This window comes from Nycticebus coucang, chromosome 6 (assembly GCF_027406575.1).
Source record: "Nycticebus coucang isolate mNycCou1 chromosome 6, mNycCou1.pri, whole genome shotgun sequence".
Lineage (NCBI taxonomy): Eukaryota > Metazoa > Chordata > Mammalia > Primates > Lorisidae > Nycticebus > Nycticebus coucang.
Window position 1 is genome coordinate 79,551,311 of NC_069785.1, and position 20,158 is coordinate 79,571,468.

Consider the following 20,158-nt stretch of genomic DNA (forward strand, 5'->3'; position numbering starts at 1 on the left):
TTTATTGTCTCCATCCTGCCCCAAGAACGAAGGGATTTTTGTCTATTTTGTTCATTTATTAACTCCAAGTATCTATAACAGCATCTGAAATATGGCAGGTTGAATAAATGAATCAAGACCTAATTTTCTACAGCAGCAAGAGGGGCCAGAACATAGCCAACACTATGGTTCCTGCCTTCACAGAACTTCAGAGTCTAATTGTGAGGTAGACTCCATTAGATTCCACGACTTCCCGCCTTCTGCGGGTAATGAGGGAGCAGGGAAGGGAGAGGGAAGGCTAAAAAAGGCCTGTTTTCCAGACAGATGAAAAATGATGGGGGATATTTGATAATTCTGGTTTGCGTTGAGTCTTTTTTGTTCAGAACTGTAATTTAAACATTGCCAAAGTCTTTGGTTCATCATGTGTTTGTGCTGTCCCTTAAGATTAAACACTATTAGGTCTTTGTACTTCAAGTTTCCAATCCTGGCACACTAGAGTGGTGGTAGAAAGCTTTATGGTGCAGGCTAAGCAGTGCCAAGCGCTTTCTCTTTTCTTTTTTTTTTTTTTTTTTTTGGCCGGGGCTAGGTTTGAACCCGCCACCTCCGGCATATGGGACCGGCGCCCTACTCCTTGAGCCACAGGCGCCACCCGCCAAGCGCTTTCTCAAGTACACTCTTTTGCGAGGCAGAGCTCTAGGTCCTTAATCTGTGTACTGGCAGTGATGATCAGGCAGGCGAGGGGAAGAAATTGATTCCAAGAGAGGGGTCTGCGGTGCGAGTACAGTCTAAGCAAAGAACAGCTTCGGAGACGCAGCCGCAACCACTGCCTCCCGCCTAGGCTGTCCAAAGGCGCGAACCGGGCTGCGCCTGCGCGCCGGCGGCCCGGAGCTGCGAGCCGCCCGGCCGGCGCTGGGAGTCACGTGGTGCGCCGGGACGCCACCCCGCCCCTCCGAGGCCGCCCCGCCCCTTTCCCGGCGGGACGCTCTGAGCCGCCCGAACTGCGCAGGGCCGCCTGGGGTGAGTGTCCGCGAGGGGCGCGCATCGCGCACACTCAGGCGGGTCGGGCCGGGGCGCGGGCCGCCTGGACCCGTTGCGGGCCAAGGGGACAAGATGGCGGCGAAGTACACCCTTTCACCTCCCCCTCACCTGGGAGTGCAGGCGGAGGGGGCAGGGATCGTTGCTGGGGGAGGGGCGCCGAGGTCTCTCTGGAAGGCCCGGGGGTCGGTTGGGGAGGCCTGTGGGTGGAGGTGAGAAGGCTCGGAGCCTGTCCTGGAGGGCGCCTGCCTGCCCTGCGTTCTTAGCGGGAGTGCGCCGGACATGGGACCCCGCGCGGCACGGGGTCCGAGGGTGGGTGGGAGTCTGCCTCACCACTTCATGGTGAGTGGGGAGGCCCCCGGTCGCGCGTGACGAGGCCTCTGGAATGTGACAACTGCAAGAGGCCTCCAGAGGAGCCTCCCTTCATCTGACAGGTGATCGCCATCGCCATCTCTGGTTTTCAGCAGGGTTTACCATGCTTTTCCTGCACCATGACCCTGGTCTTAGCTCTGCTGGGGAAGCAGGGCGGGAATGGTCTCCATCCAACAAATGAATACGCTGAGGCCCGGAGGGGTGCACGGTTTAACCAGGACCTCACACCTGGGGAGAGTGGGGTTCAGCCTCTTGTTTCTCTGTTCTAAGCAGCTGCTTCGCGCCTGCCCTCCCGCCCCGCCACCGTTTTCCAGGCGCGTTCTTGGAACCAGGTAGAGTGGAGAACAGGCTGCAGGGAGGGACAGCATTATTAGAAAGCAGGCAGAAAATTGGTCCTCCGACTGGCATCTGCTGCTGTCAGGTGGCTCCCGCTGAGATGGGGCTCTGCTGCAGAGCAGGTTCCTGGTGCTTGGGGACAGTATTTCTCTCTCTCTCTCTCTCTTTTTTTTTTTGTAGAGACAGAGTCTCACTTTATGGCCCTCGGTAGAGTGCCGTGGCCTCACACAGCCCACAGCAACCTCCAACTCTTGGGCCTAAGCAATTCTCTTGCCTCAGCCTCCCGAGTAGCTGGGACTACAGGCGCCCGCCACAACGCCCGGCTATTTTTTGGTTGCAGTTTGGCCGGGGCCGGGCTCGAACCCGCCACCCTCGGCATATGGGGCCGGCGCCCTACCGACTGAGCCACAGGCGCCGCCCCGGGGACAGTATTTCTCATTCTGTTTGTGCCAGGTTAAATTTTCCATGAAAATAACTATTTACTATAATCTTACTTAATAAATACTAATTCCTTATGTGTATTGCAGATTTTTAGTTAAAATTCATTGCATCAATATGAACTTTTCATCCTTATAAACAACCTGAAAGAGAAGGATGGGAGAGGTGGGAGTTATGCTCTTTTATGAATAAGGAAACTGAGGCGCGCAAAGATTATTAATTGCTCTACATCACCAGCTGGTGAGTGGTAGCTCTGGGATTAGGCTGTCTACTGATCTACTTTGGCCTAAATTGGTGCTTTGTCTCTTGGCATTTTTCTGTTAACATTGACTTTTCCTCAAAACTTGTTTGGTGCAGATTGATTTATGCCACATATTGAAGTGATTTGAATAATATCCACTAAGGAATTAAAACTTTTAATTTATCAAAAAGTCAATTTTTAATATGATTTGCAAAGTTTTCTCTGTGGGAGTATGATCTGATGGCTTTGAAGGCAGAATGATCACAGTTTGAATCCCAACTCCATCACAGGGATTAAATTAAAATTTTTTGAGCTTTCATTTACTTATCTGTAAAAAGGAATAATTTACATCTCATAGATTTATTTATTTATTTAATTTATTTTTTAAAACAGAATCTCACTATGTCCCTGGATTAGGTAATAGTTTTCTTTTTTTGAGGGCGGGGGCAGAGTCTTACTTTGTTGACCTTGGTAGAGTGCTGTGCCGTTACAGCTCACAGTAACCTCAAATTCTTGGACTTAAATGATTCTTTTGCCTTAGCCTCCCAAGTAGTTGGAACTATAGGTGCCTGCCACAATGCCTGGCTATTTTTGTTGTTGTTATAATTGTATTTCAAACCTGCCAGCCCTGGTGTATGTGGCCGGTGCCCTAACCATTGAGCACTGGGGCCAAGCTGTCATAGATTTATTGATTGCAATAAATGAGGTATATGTAAAACATTCCAGGTGTCCTCAAACTTTTTAAACGGGGCCAATTCACTGTCCCTCAGACTGTTGGAGGGCCGGACTATAGTTAAAAAAAAACAACTATGAACAAATTCCTATGCACACTGCACATATCTTATTTTGAAGTAAAAAAACAAAACGGGAACAAATACATTCACACCGCCTCATGTGGCCGCGAGCCACAGTTTGAGGACCCCTGAAGACTATTTATGACCCATGACAAGCCCTCAACAAATTCTTGCTCTTTTGTTCCCACTCCCTTGAGCTGCATTTAAAAAAATCTCTATTTTTTTTAGTCTACTTGGCCTGCTGTAACAAAAGATGTTAATGTCAGCAGAGTCTGTGTTTAGTGAGGGCCTGCTTTCTGGATTATATATGGCACCTTCTAGCTGTGTCCTCACATTGCGGATAGGGTGAGGGTGTCTCTCTCTGGTCTCTTTTATAAGGGCATTAATCCCATTCATGAAGGCCTTGTCCTTATAGTCTGAACATCTCCCAAAGGCTCTAACTCTTAATACTATATCGCCTTGGGAGCTAGGATTTCAGAATATGAATTTTTGGGAATGCAGACATCCAGACCATAGTGCTATCTATGGCAAACCACCTGCTCATTTAAGTAAAACAACTATGGAAGCATAATCAGTGTTACTTTACAAATGTGTTTATAAAAGAATAATTTTGGTGACTGGGGTCCAGAGGATATAGTGTTTTATTTTATTTGTTTTTTTGGGACAGAGTCTCAGTCACCCTGGGTAGAGTACTGTGGCATTATCATAGCTCATAGCAACCTCAAACTCTTGGGCTCAGGTATCCTCTTGTCTCAGCCTCCCCTAGCTGGGATCACAGGTGCCTGCCACCATGCCCAGCTAGTTTTTCTGTTTTTGTAGAAATGGGTGTCTCCCTCTTTTTTTTTTTTTTTTGTAGAGACAGAGTCTCACTGTACCGCCCTTGGGTAGAGTGCTGTGGCGTCACACGGCTCACAGCAACCTCTAACTCTTGGGCTTACGCGATTCTCTTGCCTCAGCCTCCCAAGCAGCTGGGACTACAGGCGCCCGCCACAACGCCCGGCTATTTTTTGGTTGCAGTTTAACCGGGGCTGGGTTTGAACCCGCCACCCTCGTTATATGGGGCCCGTGCCCTACTCACTCAGCCACAGGTGCCACCCAGGGTGTCTCTCTCTTGCTCAGGTTGGTTTCGAACTCCTGAGCTCAAACAGTCCAACCGCCTTGGCCTCCGAGAGTGCTAGGGATATAGTGTTTTAAACATAGACTTTAAAAATGCTTTGTAGGTATTTAAGAATCATTAAAAGATTGGTTTGATATCAAGATATCAAGACTTTATTAATGCCTTCATTTAACTACTTTACAGAAAAATTTTTTATTTTTTGAGACAGTCTCACTTTGTTGCTTTTGGTAGAGTGTTGTGGCATCATAGTTCACAGCAACCTCAAACTCTTGGGCTCAAGCGATTTTCTTCCCTCAGCTTCCCAAGTAGCTGGGATTGCAGGCATCCGTCACAAGGCCTGGCTATTTTTTGGAGATGGGGTCTCGCTCTTGCTCAGGCTGGTCTTTAACCTGTGAACTCAGGCAATCCACCTGTCTTGGTCTCCCAAGTGCTGGAGTTACAGGCGTGAGCCACTATGCCTGGCCTTTACAGAAATATTTTATTATATATTTATTTTTTTTTTCTGAGATAGAGTCCCATGATGTCACCCTCAGTAGAGAGCCATGGCGTCACAGCTCACAGCAACCCCAAACTCTTAAGTGATTCTCTTGCCTCAGCCTCCCAAGTAGCAGGGACTACAGGTGCCTGTCACAACGCCCATGTATACAAAAATATTTTAAAGGTAAATAAGATGAAGAGACTTGAGATTCTGTTTTTCCTCTTTATACTTAAGCACAACCCAACCTAATTTTATTTATTTTTAAATACTAGAATTTTTATTTAAAAAGTAGTAGGTAAATATGAATTTCAAAATATGGAAAAGATAATTACTCAGCATCAACATTTCCCCCCTTTCCCCATGTTTATGGAATCTTTTGATTTAATATGTCAGTGTATACTGCACAAAGGGATAAATCATTTGTCTAAACTTGTCACAACATTCCCATTATTTTCATGTTTTTGTCTCTATGTCCCCTTGTAGATCTGGTGTCCATGTTTCTTAGTATGGCCAAATAAATAGGTTTTGGGGCAATATTTTGCTTCATGGATAAAGGGCCCAAGATTTTTGAAACCAAAAGATAGCCTTTTTGCCCCTGTTCCTTTCCTCTCCTGGTAATACTGGTCAAGGACCTAATGGTTGGATTTAATGCAGCCTATTTGTGAGTTTGAGCCTAAAATATAAGAATGAAAAGCTAACATGTTGAAGATGATGGTGTAGTAAAATCTACAGATTCTGGGCCCCTAATAACACTGTTTATCCACTCCACCAAACCTACCTCTAGCCTCCTGTTATATGAAATAATTAAATGGCTTTATTGTTAAATCATCGTAAATTAGGTTTTTATGATTTGAAACTGACTTGATGCAGATGAGGAGGAGGTGTCCAGATAGTCAAAGAATGGTTTATGAGGGACTCATTATTTTAAGCAGAGTTGTCTGTTTATGCCAGCATATAAAGGTGTAAGATAGATTATATTAAAGAATGCACTTAGCTTACAGTGTTAATGACAGGAGTAATGACTGGTATATGGGTTCTTGCATTTTTACAAGCAAAGCTAGCTGTGTATTGTAACAGATTACTCTGGTGACTAGTCAGCAGACAAATGCAGCAGCAGATTAGTTGTATTAGCAGAATATTATCCTTATTGCACATATAGTTTGAGTGCAGATTCCAAACCTAGGGCTGAGTTTTTTCTAGTATGATTGAAAGTTTTTTTCTTTGAATACAACTGAACTGTGGGTTCTCTATAGGGAGTGCCAAAAAACCCCCCAAACCCTAAAATTACAGCATTTACCAGAAATGTTGAATGCAGGTGAGCATAATGAAATGAGTAGGTGATATTGCTATGTAATTTTTTTATACATAAGCAGAATTTAATTATTTATAAAATGTTAATTGGGTTGCTGATTAAGATGATATAGGAAAGAGAATGATGAAATGCATTTCCTAGATTTGTGATTTAAGTAATTGTGTGGTTAAGCTTGGTTAAAACAGGTATATGAGAAGGAGAACAGGTTTACCTTTTTATGTGATCCTACACATTTTGGATATCTAATTCCCATAGTATTTGTCAATAGTTATCCCATATTGATTGGCAGCATATAACTAAAAAGATATCTTTGGTTATTAACTATTAAATTATCTGTTCTTCTGTGAAATTGATAAGTTCTGCTAAATAGTAACAAAAATAAAACAAAACCCCAAAAACCTCAAAGTCCAAAGTTTGGTTCAATAAATAAAAATTATTCCCTGTTTTACTGTTTATAAATCAAAACGCTATAAAAATTAGACTACTTAAAAAAGTAAAACTATTGGGCAGTGCCTGTGGCTCAAGGCGTAGGGTGCCATATACTGGGGGTGGGGGATTCAAGCTGGGCCAAAAACTGCAAAAAAAAAAAAAAAAGTAAAGCTAGTAACTAAGAACAGAACTCTTCAAAAACATTTTTTTATGAGTGTTAGTAAACTATACTTACTAGTATAGAGATCATTTGTGTGATGTGTTTTTTAAAATTATGTATGTACATACTGATAAGAATTGACTAAATTCATGGCCACACTATTGCCTATAAATTGGCTAGAGCTTGGATATGGTACTTCCTTTTTGGGCGGCGCCTGTGGCTCAGTGAATAGGGCACCGGCCCCATATGCTGAGGGTGGCAGGTTCAAACCCAGCTCCGGCCAAACTGCAACAAAAAAATAGCCGGGCGTTGTGGTGGGCGCCTGTAGTCCCAGCTGCTTGGGAGGCTGAGGCAAGAGAATTGCGTAAGCCCAAGAGTTAGAGGTTGCTGTGAGCCGTGTGACGCCACGGCACTCTACCCGAGGGCCGTACAGTGAGACTCTGTCTCTACAAAAAACAAAACAAAAACAAAAAAAAATTTCAAAACTTTTAGGGGTTTAGATGTTTTTGGTAACATGGATAACTTTTGTAATGCTTGAGTCCATTAAGTGTGTCCATCCTTCAGTGTTCATTGTACCTGTCCAGCCTAGTTTTAAAATAGAAACAAATCACATGTGAACGTGAATGTTCTTTAAACACTTAGAAAGTGGTAGTGTTATTTAGTGGAAAGTTTAGCAGAATTCTCTTTAATAATGCAATATGATATCCTTTGTTAAATTGACATTTCTGAAATTGTAGAAGTGAAAACTTCAAATGGCTTGTAAACAAAAATTAAAATGTCATTGATAAAATATCAGCAATTTTCTTCTGGAGGGTACCCTTTTTCACAAATACGTTTGGCTTTCACTGATGGGCTATTGGTCTTGTGGAATACAAACAGGGAAAAGTTCTGCAGTCTACTGGTGAAGCCAGCCTTAAAAAATTATTTGAAGGAAATGATTTATGGAAAGACTTTTTCTCCTGTGACATGAAATACTAAAGAGTTCATGAAGTTTTGCTAAAGTACTATTTTTTGTTGTGTTGTTGTTTGTTTTGTTTTATTTTAGAGACGAGATTTTACTCTGTCACCCAGGCTGGAGTGCAGTGGTGAGATCATAGCTCCCTGTAATCTCAAACTCCTGGGTTCAAGCCATCCTCCTACCTTAGTCTCCCTACTTTTTAATGACAACTTCTTAAAGTAGTAAGTTCATTATATATTATTTTAAGAATATATGCAAAAGTAGAATAGTGTAATAAACTGCTATGTACCAATCTTTTTTAACAGTGACCTATACATAGACAATAATAGTATTCCATAAAAACTATTCCTCAACCAAATTGTTTTGAAGCAAGTTTCAGACATCACTGTGTGTTAGGCCTGCTTTTGACTTAGCATTGGAAAGAGGTGGCTTTGATATTTTCAGCAGGGCATACCATGTTCATGGGAAAAAATAAGTGCTTCTTGGTTGATGTGTTCACGTCAGTATATACAGAAGTAATCAGAGTTGAAAACTGTGTTAAACAACCTGGAATTATGAAGTGTCTACTTAGTTTCTAAGTACCAAAGATGTGGAAAATTATCAATAGTTTTTGATTATGCCTACAACATTGTTTAAGTACCAGACCCAGGCAAATGCTCAGATTTTTCTTAAACTTCAGAAAAGGCAAAAACATGGGTGATAGATTTTGTCAACATTTGGAAAGGGACTGGCAACCCCAGTTTTTCTACCATTTATTGGCAAATATGTGGACAATTGATAGATACACTGGCTGGCTGCTGCTAGGTAGGCTTGTATATTTTAGTGTAGTGTTACTAGCAGGCTTTTCACTCCTTTGGGTCTGTAATTTACTCCTTGCTTTTACAACCGGTGTACCAAAACTTAGATAAAGAAAAGAGAGATATCCCCTCCCAGCACTTGAACCAAACTTCACATTTCCATCTCTAGGGCTCTCAGGTCAGGTATCCTCAGATACATTCTGGGACTACGGGGCAGAATGAGACCAGTAAGACTTCAGTTCATTACAGACAGGCACTGTTCAGACACTTTGGGCTCAGTCCTAGTGTTCATTCTCTGCTTGCTGATTTGTTTTTTTAGTGCTCCATTTTCTGCTTGGCAATTGTTTTTCCATAGCCCGGAGTTTCTCAAATTTTATTTATTTGAGCACCACCATTAATATTTTGTCATATCAAAAGTTATTTTACATTAACCAATTTTACATTTATGATAATGGTACAAATTTTATTTGAATAAAAATGCTCTATTTTTAAAAAGTTATATAAATAATAGTATGGATAGTATAGAATGTGGTTAACTGAATGATTGAAATTTTGGAAATAATGGATTAGGTAATAGCTTTCTTTTTCTTTCTTTCTTTCTTTTTTTTTTTTTTTGAGATAGAGTATTACTTTGTCGACCTTGGTAGAGTACTGTGGCGTCACAGCTCACAGCAACCTCAGACTCTTGGGCTCAAGTGATTCTCTTGCCTCAGCTTCCCAAGTAAATGGGACTACAGGCGCCCGCCACAAAGCCCACCTATTTTTTAGAGATGAGGTTTTGCTCTTGCTCAGCCAGGTCTTGAACCTGGGAGCTCAGGCAGTCCACCTACCTCGGCCTCCAAGAATGCTAGCATTACAGGTGTGAACCACTGTGCTCAGCCTGCTTTCTTCTTTTAACAGCTTTATTGAGTTACATTTTACATACCATAAAATTCACCCATTTAAAATGTGCAGTTCAGTGATTTTTCATGTATTTATAGAGTTGTGTGTCCGCTACCACAATCAATTTTAGCATATTTTCAATACCCCAATATGAAATCACATAATGATTAGGAGTCATTTTCCATTCTGGCTTCCCTTCTCACTTCTCCATGCCATCCCTTCCCCAGCCAACCACTAATCTACTTTCTGTGTCTATGGATTTGCTTATTTATGACATTTCACATAAGTGGAATTATATCATTTGTGGTCTATAGTGTCTGCCTTCTTTCATTTAACAGAATGTTTTTAAGTTTCATCCATATTTTACAATATATCAGTAACTTTATTACTTTTTAGGGCCAAATATTTCATTATATAGATATACTATATTTTATTTATTCATTTATCAGTTGATGAACATTTGGATTGTTTCTACTTTTTGGGTATCATGATAATGCTGCTGTGAACATTCCTGTACAACTTTTTGTGTGGTCTTGTGTTTTCATTTCTCTAGAAGTGGAATTGCTGGATCATTTGGTAACTGTATCTTTAACTTTTTGAGGAACTGCCAGACTATTTGCCAAAGCAGCTGTACCATTTACATTCCCACTGCAGGGCGTAAGGAGTCTAGCTTTCTCTGACATCCTCTTCAACACTTTTATTGTCTTTTTGACTTTAGACATCTTCGTGAGTATGAAGTTGTATCTCACTGCGGTTTTGATTTGTATTTCCCTAGTCATCATTGATTTCAACATCTTTTCATATGTTTATTATCTGTTCATATATTTTTTTGTGGAGAAATAAGGACATAATCTGTCTTAGCTGATATACTAGTTTGCTATTTAACCTGACACGGGTTCCTCTTCTTCCTCTTGCTTGCTCTCTGCCTGTTGGCTTTTTATTCATATCATTAAGTAGATCATTCCCTAGAAATCCCTTGTGATATTTAAACACTCTACTGTGAAACACATTCCGTATATATGTTTATTAATCTATATATTGTAGTACCTGTTTGTGTAAGTGCTGCCAGAACTATTTTGAATTTGTTTAGGAATAGAAAATCATGCATTTTTAGTACCACTCACCTTCAGAGGCAGAGACAATCTGTCAGGTATGAACTTGAATAGTAGTGCACAAGACACAATGATGTCAGTGATATAAGCATTTGGTAGAACTCAAGAGATAATTCAGTCTTGAAATTTTGTTCTTTTTTCTCCCCTTCTAAAAGGCCTGGTAATTAGAATTTGTGACCTCTGGATCGAAAAATTTAAAGTCAAAGCTGAGTTTAATCTGTAATTTGGAAGTACTTTAAGTTTTAATCATTATAGTTTTTAAAAGTTGTAACTGCAGTGCAATTGTATTTCAGAAATTCAGACGAATAGCAAAGAAGAAACCGTATAGTCACTGTGGTATACAATTGCTAGTTACTGATTACTGGTTATGTGCCATCAGATTCTTCACATACAATTTCTTTGAAACAGACAGAACACCCAGTAAGTAATATAAAACAAGGAATGCTCTAGAGAGAGAGGAGGATGGGAAGTGCTGGAGGTGGGAGTGAGGATATGTCAGAGTCCTGTCCCGAGAGCAGCATCTGCTGAGATCTGTGGAAACCGGCGGTGATGGACCAAAGAAATATAGAGTAAAGAAAGACAAGAGATGTAGAGTAGAATTAAAAGTGGGAGCTCAGGGGTCCATTGCCTCTTCCTGGGATTCTGGTAATGGCACCAAAGTATTTGCTCCACTCTGCTTTTATTGTAGTCTATTTGTTTAGAGGGTAAGATGAGGGAGGGAACAAAGACTTCAGCAGTTTCTGGTATTGATCATATCAGTTCCCATTGTTATTATAATTAACCTTAAGGGTAACCTTCAGAAATCTGAAATCTGAGCATTGTATTGGGAATGCCTCCTACTTGAGGTCACACACACAGATTTCTAGGGAGGTGTTAAGCTTTGCTAGTTCTCTGTGGAGTAAAACGCCACCAGCCTTAATCTCCTCTGAGGGATCTATGAGAGGGAGGCATTTTCCTCCCATCACCACCACAGTGGATTTTCCTCTGCTATAAGGGATATGAGCTCTTCAACCCATATCTCAGAGCTCAAACTACTCCCATGGTCTCTGCCCCAGGCAAATGCAAATCTCCACAATGAGTATCTGCTTTGCCTGTTTAATGGGCAGGAAAAACCCTAGAAGTTGTATCTTTTCTAGGACATTGTCATAGCCTCTTCTATGACCATTTTTCTCCTCAGAGTGCTTACAGACCTAGCAGGGTGTTTGTAAGCTATATCCCCAGCAGGCTAGAATTTCAGAAAAGGCAAGAAGCTTACTAGCAACGGCTAGCTTAAAGGTAAACTAGCTGACTTTTCTTTGTTCACTCAGCTTACTTTTTAGTTTTCCTCTTTTTTTTCTGGGGGTACTTTCCTTTGCCAAAAGCAGGGTCTTCAGTCCCCATTCACCCAGCAGGGATAGATGGGTTGTAAATCCCCCTCTATCTTTATTAAGGTATAATGATAAATATAAATTGTATTTATTTATGGTATACTACACGATTGATATGTGTATCTTGTAAAATGAGTAAACCAATCAACATATTAATCACCTAACATAGTTAATTTTTGAAAACATTGAAGATCTAATCTCTTAGGCGGCACCTGTGGCTCAAGGAGTAGGCCCCAGCCAAAAACTACAACAACAAAAAGATCTAATCGCTTGTCAATTTTCAAGTATTCTGATACTATTAATGCATTATTCTTAATTGTAGTTTCCAAGCTGTACAATAGATCTGTGGAATTTATTTTACTGAAACGTTGTATCATTTAACCAATTTCTCCTCATCCTCATGTCCCCAATCCCCTAGCAACCATTGTATTGTTTGGTTCTGTGAGTTTGACATTTTTTAGATTCTACCTATAAATGAGATAATACTGTGTTTTTCTGTGTTTGGTTTATTTCACTTAGTGTAATGTTCACCAGATTCATCTTTTTTCATAAATGACAAGATTTCTTCCTTTTTAAAGGCTAAGTAATATTCCATTATGCATATGTACAGTACATTTTCTTTATCTATTCATGCATTGATGGACACTTAGGTTGATTCCATATCTTGGCCATTGTGAATTATGCTGCAGTGGACTTGGGTGTGCACATATCTCTTTGATATGCTTATTTTCATTTTCTTTGGTTATATATCCAGAAGTGGGATTGCTGGATTATGTGGTGGTTCTATTTTTAATGTTTTGAAGAACCTTCCTACTGTTTTTCATCCTGGCTATACTAATTTACATTCCTACCAACAGTGTGTAGTTGTTCTCTTTTCTCCACATCTTCACCAACACTTGATGACTTTTATCCTTTTTTTTTTTGAGACAGAATTTCATTAGGTCACTCTCAGTAGAGTGCCATGGCACCACAGCAACCTCAAACTCTTGGGCTTAAGCAATTCTCTTGCCTCAGCCTCCCGAGTAGCTGGGACTATAGGTACCCACCACAATGCTCGGCTATTTATTTATTTATTTATTTTTTTGGTTGCAGTTGCCATTGTTTAGCAACAGTTGCCTGTTGTTTAGCAGGCCTTGGCTGGGCTCTAACCCGCTAGCTTTGGTGTATGTGGCCCATGCCCTATGGGTGCTGACTTTTGTCTTTTTTGATAATGGTCTAATAGGTGTGAATTGCTATCTCACTGTGGTTTTAATTTGCATTTCCCTGACAATGATACTGAGTATTTTTTCATATATCAGTTGAGCATTTATATGTCTTCCATTGAGAAATGTCTATTTAGGTCCTTTGTCCATTTTTTAATTGAATTATTTTCTTGCTATTGAGTTGTTGAGTTCCTTATATATTTTGGATATTATCTAACCCCTTACCAGAGGTGAAGTTTATAGATATTTTCTCCTATGTCATAGGTTGTCTCTTTACTCTGTTGTTTCCTTTACTCTGGAGAAACTTTTTCGTTTGATGCAGTCTCATTCATCTGTGTTTGCTTTTGTTGCTTGTGTTTTGGGGTCACATCCAAAAAAAAATTAATGCCCAGACTGATGTGAAGAAACTTTTCCTCTATGTTTTCTTCTACTGTAGTTTTATAGTTTCAGGTCTTACATTTAAGTCTTTAATTCAGTTTTTAGTTCATTCTTATATATGGTGTGAGATAAGGGTCCAATTGCATTCTTCTGAATGTGGATAGCCAGTTTTTCCAGCACTATTTATTGAAGAGACTGTTCTTTGCCTATTATGTGTTCTTGGCACTTTTGTTGTGCATTGGTTGGCTGTAAGTGCATGGATTTCTGGGTTTCTGTTCTGTTCTTTTGGTCTCTATATCTTTTTTTTTTTTTTTTTAAAGATTAAAGAAAAGAATTTATTTTTTATTGTTGGGGAATCATTGAGGGTACAAACAACCATGTTACACTGCTTGCATTTGTTAGGGAAAGTCCCTCTTACAATTGTGACCCGCCCCCAAGAAGTGTGTCACATACCACAACCTCCTACTCCCATCTCTTCCTCTCTCTGCTCCCTCATTCCCCCGCTGCCCACCATGTATTAGCATCAATTGTCCTCATGTCAAAATTGAGTACATTGGATTCTTGCTTCTCCATTCTTGTGATGCTTTACTAAGAAGAATGCATTTCAGCTCCATCCAGGTTAATACAAAAGATGTAAAGTCACCATCTTTTTTAGTGGCTGAATAATATTCCATGGTATATGTATACCACAGTTTGTTAATCCATTCCTGGATTGGTGGGCATTTTGGTTGTTTCCACAATTTGGTAATTATAAATTGAGCTGTAATAAACAGTCTAGTGCAAATGTGCTTATGATAAAAGGAATTTTTCTTCTGAGTGGATGCTTAGAAATGGGATTTCAGGATCAAATGGGAGGTCTAATTTGAGTTCTTTGAGGATTCTCCATACTTCCTTCCAAAAAGGTTGTGTTAGTTTGCAGTCCCATCAGCAGTGTAAAAATGTTCCCTTCTCTCCACATCCACACCAGCATCTGCAACTTTAAATTTTGTGATGTGGGCCATTCCCACTGGGGTTAGATGATATCTCAGGGTGACTTTGATTTGCATTTCTCTGATGATTAGTGACATGAGCATTTTTTCATGTTTGTTAGCCATTCATCAGTCTTCTTTAGAGAAGGCTCTATTCATGTCACTTGCCTGTTAATATAAGGGATTATTGGCTCTTTTTTTGTTGCTTAATTTGAGTTCTCTGTAGATTCTAGTTATCAAGCTTTGTCCGATCATAATATGCAAAGATCTTTTCTCACTCTGATGGTAATCTCTTTGCTTTACTTGTTGTCTCCTTAGCTGAACAGAAGCTATTCAGTTTAATTAAGTCCCATTTGTTTGTTTTTGTTGTTATTGGAATTGCCACTGGAGTCTTCTTCATAAAGTCTTTCCCCAGGCTGATATCTTCAAGTGTTTTCCCCACATTTTCTTCAAGGATTTTTATTGTTTTAAGCCTTAGATTTCGATTTTTTTATCCATCTTGAATAAATTTTAGTGAGTGAGAAGGGTGCAGGTCCAGTTTCAGTCTTTTACATGTGCTTAACCACTTCTCCCAGTACCATTTATTGAATAGGGATTCTTTAGCCCAGTGTATGTTCTTGTTTGGTCTATCAAAGATCGGGTGGCTGTAAGATATTAGTTTCATCTCATGGTTTTCTGTTCAGTTCCAGATGTCTATGTCTCTATTTTTATGCTAATCCCATGCTGGTTTTTTTTTTTTTTTTTTTATCACCATGGCCTTATAGTATCACCTAGAGTCTGGTAGGCTGATGCCCCAGCCTTGGTTTTTTTTGTGACGGAGCCTTAGTATGTGGCCCTTGGTAGAGTGCTGTGGTGTCACAGCTCACAGCAACCTCAAACTCTTGGGCTTAAATCATTCTCTTGCCTCAGCCTCCCAAGAAGCTGGGACTATAGGTGCCTAACACAATGCCTGGCTATTATTTATTTGTTTTTGTTGTTATAGTTGTCATTGATGTTTAGTTGGCTCAGGCCAGGTTTGAACCCACCAGCCTGGGTATATGTGGCTGGTGCTCTACACACTGACGTAGGGCACCGCCCTAGCCTTGTTTTTATTACTAAGAATTGCCTTAGCTATATGGGTTTTTTTCTGGTTCCATACAAAATGAAGAATTATTTTTTCCAAATCTTGAAAGTATGTTAATGTTATTTTAGTGGTAATTGCATTGAATCAGTAGATTGCTTTGGGTAGTACAGGCATTTTGACAATGTTGATTCTTCCCAGTCATGAGCATGGTATGTTCTTCCATTTGTTAATGTCCTCTGTTATAGAAGCCCTTCACCTCTTTTGTTATGTATATTCCTAGGTATTTTATTTTCTTTGAAGCTACTGTGAAGGAAATTGTGTCTTTGATTAACTTCTTTTATTGGCATATACAAAAGCTACTGATTTGTGGACATTGATTTTATATCCTGAGATATTACTGTATTTTTTAATCACTTCCAGGATACTTAGGGTTGAGTCTTTGGGGTTCTATAAGTATAAGATCATATGGTCGGCAAAGAGGGAGAGTTTAACTTCCTTTGTCCCCATCTGGATCCCCTTCATTACCTTCTCTTGCCTGATTGTACTGGCTAGAACTCCCAACATTATGTTGAATAGTAGTATTGATAGAGGACCACCTTGTCTTATTCCTGTTCTGAGTGGGAAAGATTTCAGTTTGACTCCATTCACTGTAAGATTAGCTGTGGGTTTGTCATAGATGGTTTCAATCAGTTTAAGAAATGTGCCACCTATGCCTATATTCTTCAGAGTTCTAATTAAAAAAGGATGTTGAATTTTATTGAATGCTTTTCCTGCATCTGTTGAGAAGATCATATGGACTTTGTTTTTGCTTCTGTTGATAAGGTGAATTATGTTTATAGACTTGGGTATGTTAAACCAACCTTGCATCCCTGGGATGAAACCTACTTGATTGTAATGTATGACTTTTGTAATGAGAAGCTAGAATTTCATTGAGAATTTTTGCATCTGTATTCATTAGCAAAAAGTTCTCCTTTTTAGTTGGGTCTTTCCCTGTTTTTGGGTGATGTTTGCTTCATAGAAGGTGTAGGGGAAGGTTCCTTCCTTCTCAGTTTTTTGGAATAGTTTCTGTAGTATGGGTATAAGCTCTTTTTTGAAGGTTTGATAGAATTCTGGTGTGAAGCCATCTTGCCAGGGCATTTTTTGTTGGGAGATTTTTTTATTGTTTCTTTGATCTCAGTGCTTGAAATTGGTCTGCTCAGTAGGTCTGTTTCTTCTTGATTAAGTCTAGGGGCAGGGTGTGATTCCAAGTATTGATCCATTTCCTCCACATTGTGAAATTTCAGAGTTTCTTTAGTACTCAGATAATCTCTTGTATCTCTGTGGCATCTGTTGTTATTACCCCTTGATTGTTTCTGATTGAGACTACTAGAGATTTTACTTTTCTGTTTCTAGTTAGTCTGGCTAAAGGTTTATTGATTTTATTTGTTTAAAAAGCCAACTTTTTGTTGAGTGTTCAATTTCATTAATCTCTGATTTAATTTTGGTTATTACTTTTCTTCTGCTGGGTTTAGAGGTAGATTTTTCTTCTTTTTCCAATTCCATTAGATGGTTTATGAGTATGTTGATGGGTATACTTTCTGTTTTTTGAATGTAGGCATCTAGTGCAATAAATTTTCCTCTCAGGACTGCTTTTGCTGTATCCCACAGGTTTTGGTAACTTGTGTCTTTATTGTTATTATGGTTGAAGAATTCAACCATTTCCTCTTATCTCTTCCTGAACCCAACTATCATTCACCATAAGGTTGTTTAATTTCCATGCCTTTGTATGGGGATGAATGTTCTTGTTGGAGTTGAGTCTACCTTTATAGCCTTGTGGTCTGAGAAGAGACAAGGTCTAATTTCTTTTCCTTTGATTTTGCTGAGGTTTGATTTGTATCATAAGATATGATCTATTATGGAGCATGTGCCATGGGCTTATGAGAAAAAAGTATATTTTTTTGCTTTGAGATGGTATGTTTTGTGTATGTCTATTAACCCATTTGTTCTACAGTCATGTATAAGTTTTTTGTGTCCTTGTTTAGTTTTTGTTTAGAGCAGTGGTTCTCAACCTGTGGGTCGCAACCCACAAGAAGTATATTATAGGCTTGTGGCATTAGGAAGGTTGAGAACTACTGATTTAGTACTGTCCAGTACTGCCAGAGGGATGTAAAAGTCTCTGGCTATTATGGTGTCATGGAATATCATATTTCTCAGACCCCTCAAAATCTGTTTCATAAATTTGGGAGCATTTAAGTTAGATACATGAATATTTACAATTGAGATGTCTTGTTGTATTGTTCCTTTGACCAGTATGAAGTGCCCATCTTTGTCTTTCTTAAGTATAGTTCCTTTTAGTACACTTGTATCTGACAATAAGATTGCAACCCCTCCTTTCTTCTGATTTCCATTTGCTTGAAATACTATTTTCCATTTCTGAACCCTGAGTCTTTTTTTTTAGAGACAGAGTCTCACTTTGTCGACCTTGGTAGAGTGCCGTTGCATCACAGCTCACACTTCCAGCTCTTGGGCTTAGGCGATATTAGTTTCATCTCATGGTTTTCTGTTCAGTTCCAGATGTCTCTTGCCTCAGCCTCCCGAGTAGCTGGGACTATAGGTGTCTGCACAATGCCCAGCTGTTTTTTTATTGCAGTTTGCTGGGGCTGGGTTCGAACCCACCACCCTTGGTATATGGGGCTGGTGCCCTACTCATTGAGCCACAGGTGCCGCCCTGAACCCTGAATCTTGATTTGCCCTTCAGGGGGTAGGTGTGTCTCCTAGAGACAGCATATGGATGGCTCCAGCCAGTGCCTATTCAGTGGGGAATTCAATCTTTTGACATTTACTGAGAGTATCGATATGTGTGGTAGAATTATATTCACATTGTTATGAGAAAGTCTGTCGTGTAGGCCTTTGGCTTCACAGTGGTTACTTTGGTCGTGGTCCATTGTGGTATTCAGTGTTGAGAATAGGTCTAAGTATTTCCTGTAGATGTGTCTTGTTATGGTCAGTTTCCCCAGTGCTTGTATATCTGCAGAAGATTTGATTTCTCCATCAATTTTGAAACTTAGTTTAGCAGGATATAGAATTCTGGGCTGAAAATTATTTTAAGGATGTTGAAGGTGGATGACCATGCCCTTCTGGGTTGGAAGGTTTCAGTTGAAAAGGCTGTCATCCTAATTGCTCTGACTCTGTAGGTCAGTTCATGCTTACTCCTAGGGTCTTGCAGAATTTTCTCTTTCATCTTGACTTGGACAGGTTTATTACAATGTGTCTTAGAGAAGCTCTGTTAGAGTTGAGATGACCCTGGGTTTGATACCCATCTGACAGGAGTGTATTGGGATCTTTAGTAAAACTTGGTACATTTTCATTTATGATAGTTTGTAGTAGGGCATCCATACCTTTGGGACAATCTTCTTCTCCTTCAGAGATTTCTATTATTTGTATGTTTGAATGCTTCATGGAGTCTTGGCGTTCTCTAAGTTCCTCCTTTTTTTTCTCTTTCTTCTTTTCTGCCTCTGTGACTGTGTAGGTTAATTCAAACACTATCCTTTAACTCTGATGTTCTTTCCTCTAATCTATTTTTGATACTTTCTTTTGCATCTTTACAGTCCCTGATAGTCTCCTTTATTTCCTTAAGTTCTGCCATATCCTTTGTATATTCTACATATCTCTTGTCAGACTTTTGTTCTGTCTTTCCATTTTCTCATCCATTCCCTTTATTGTCTTAATCATTCATATTTTAAATTCCATTTCTGTCAAATCCATTAATTCTTTATAGGAGTCGTCTGTATAAGTTGCCTTGTGGTCCCTTGGAGGAGTTGCTCTATTTTGGTTTTTCATGGTGCTTAAATTTTTCTGTTGGTTTCTCCTCATGTGTGCTTTTCTCTTGTTTACATCCTTGTCCTCCTTTTCTCACTGCCCCCTTTGCTTCAAATTACCTTGTCTCAGAGTTCAGTTGAGACCAAAATGAGGAGAAAGGTAAAGAGTGAAAAGGGAGAAACAAGAGGAAAAGAGAGAAAGAGGAAAAAAGAAGTAAAAAGTAAATGAAAAGAAAAAGAAAAAAAACAGAAGGAGAGTAATAGAAAAAAAAATCTGAAGAACAGGAGAGAAGGAAATCAGAGAGGATGAGAGTGATTGAAGAAATGGTATTGATCATCACGTTGCTAAGGTCACACCTTTAGCTCAAGAATTTTGAGGGGCTAGGCTAGGTGGGTTCCTTGAAATCAGGTGCTCCTTACCAGTCTGGGTGGAGCCAGACTCTTCCTTTGCCAAAAGATAGGGAGAAAAGAAAAAGAGCAAAAACAAAAAACAAGAAGGAAAAATTAAGTAAGGATGAAATGAAATAGAAAAATTCTGCTGCACGATCTTGCCAATACTTTCTTCCTAGGGCTAAAGGTAGAAAAGTCTCTTCGCCACCTTGAGCCAGACTATTGCTGTGGCCTGCCTGCCTGATCATAGCTGGGTCATCCGAGCTTTTAGCAAAAAATGAAGGGAGGGAAGGAGGGAGGGAGGGAAAGACCAAAAAAAAAAGAGAGGTTATCTTAGCTGTTGTGGAAGTGATTTATGTGGGAGATGAGAAAGATAGAAGTCTCTATCCAAAGAGAATGTAGAGGAATGAAGTAGGGAGAAGGAATAAACGAGGCTTAAGTACTGTAACAAAAACAAAACAAAACAGGGGCCCTTGGTCTTGATGTAAGTAAAAATGGAAGTTAAGAACCAACCAAACCAATTAGCAAGAAACAAGACACATCAATATAAAAT

At 39.8% G+C, this 20,158-nt stretch overlaps 1 protein-coding gene across 1 annotated transcript in view; it reads left to right on the forward strand.

Moving 5' to 3' along the window:
- Positions 1-865: 865 nt before the first annotated feature.
- Positions 866-20,158, forward strand: part of SCAPER (S-phase cyclin A associated protein in the ER) — a 580,407-nt gene continuing 561,114 nt past the window's right edge. The window contains exon 1 of the mRNA XM_053594624.1: positions 866-996. The gene's annotated coding sequence lies outside the window, so the exon portion shown is untranslated. The remainder of the gene's footprint in view (positions 997-20,158) is intronic.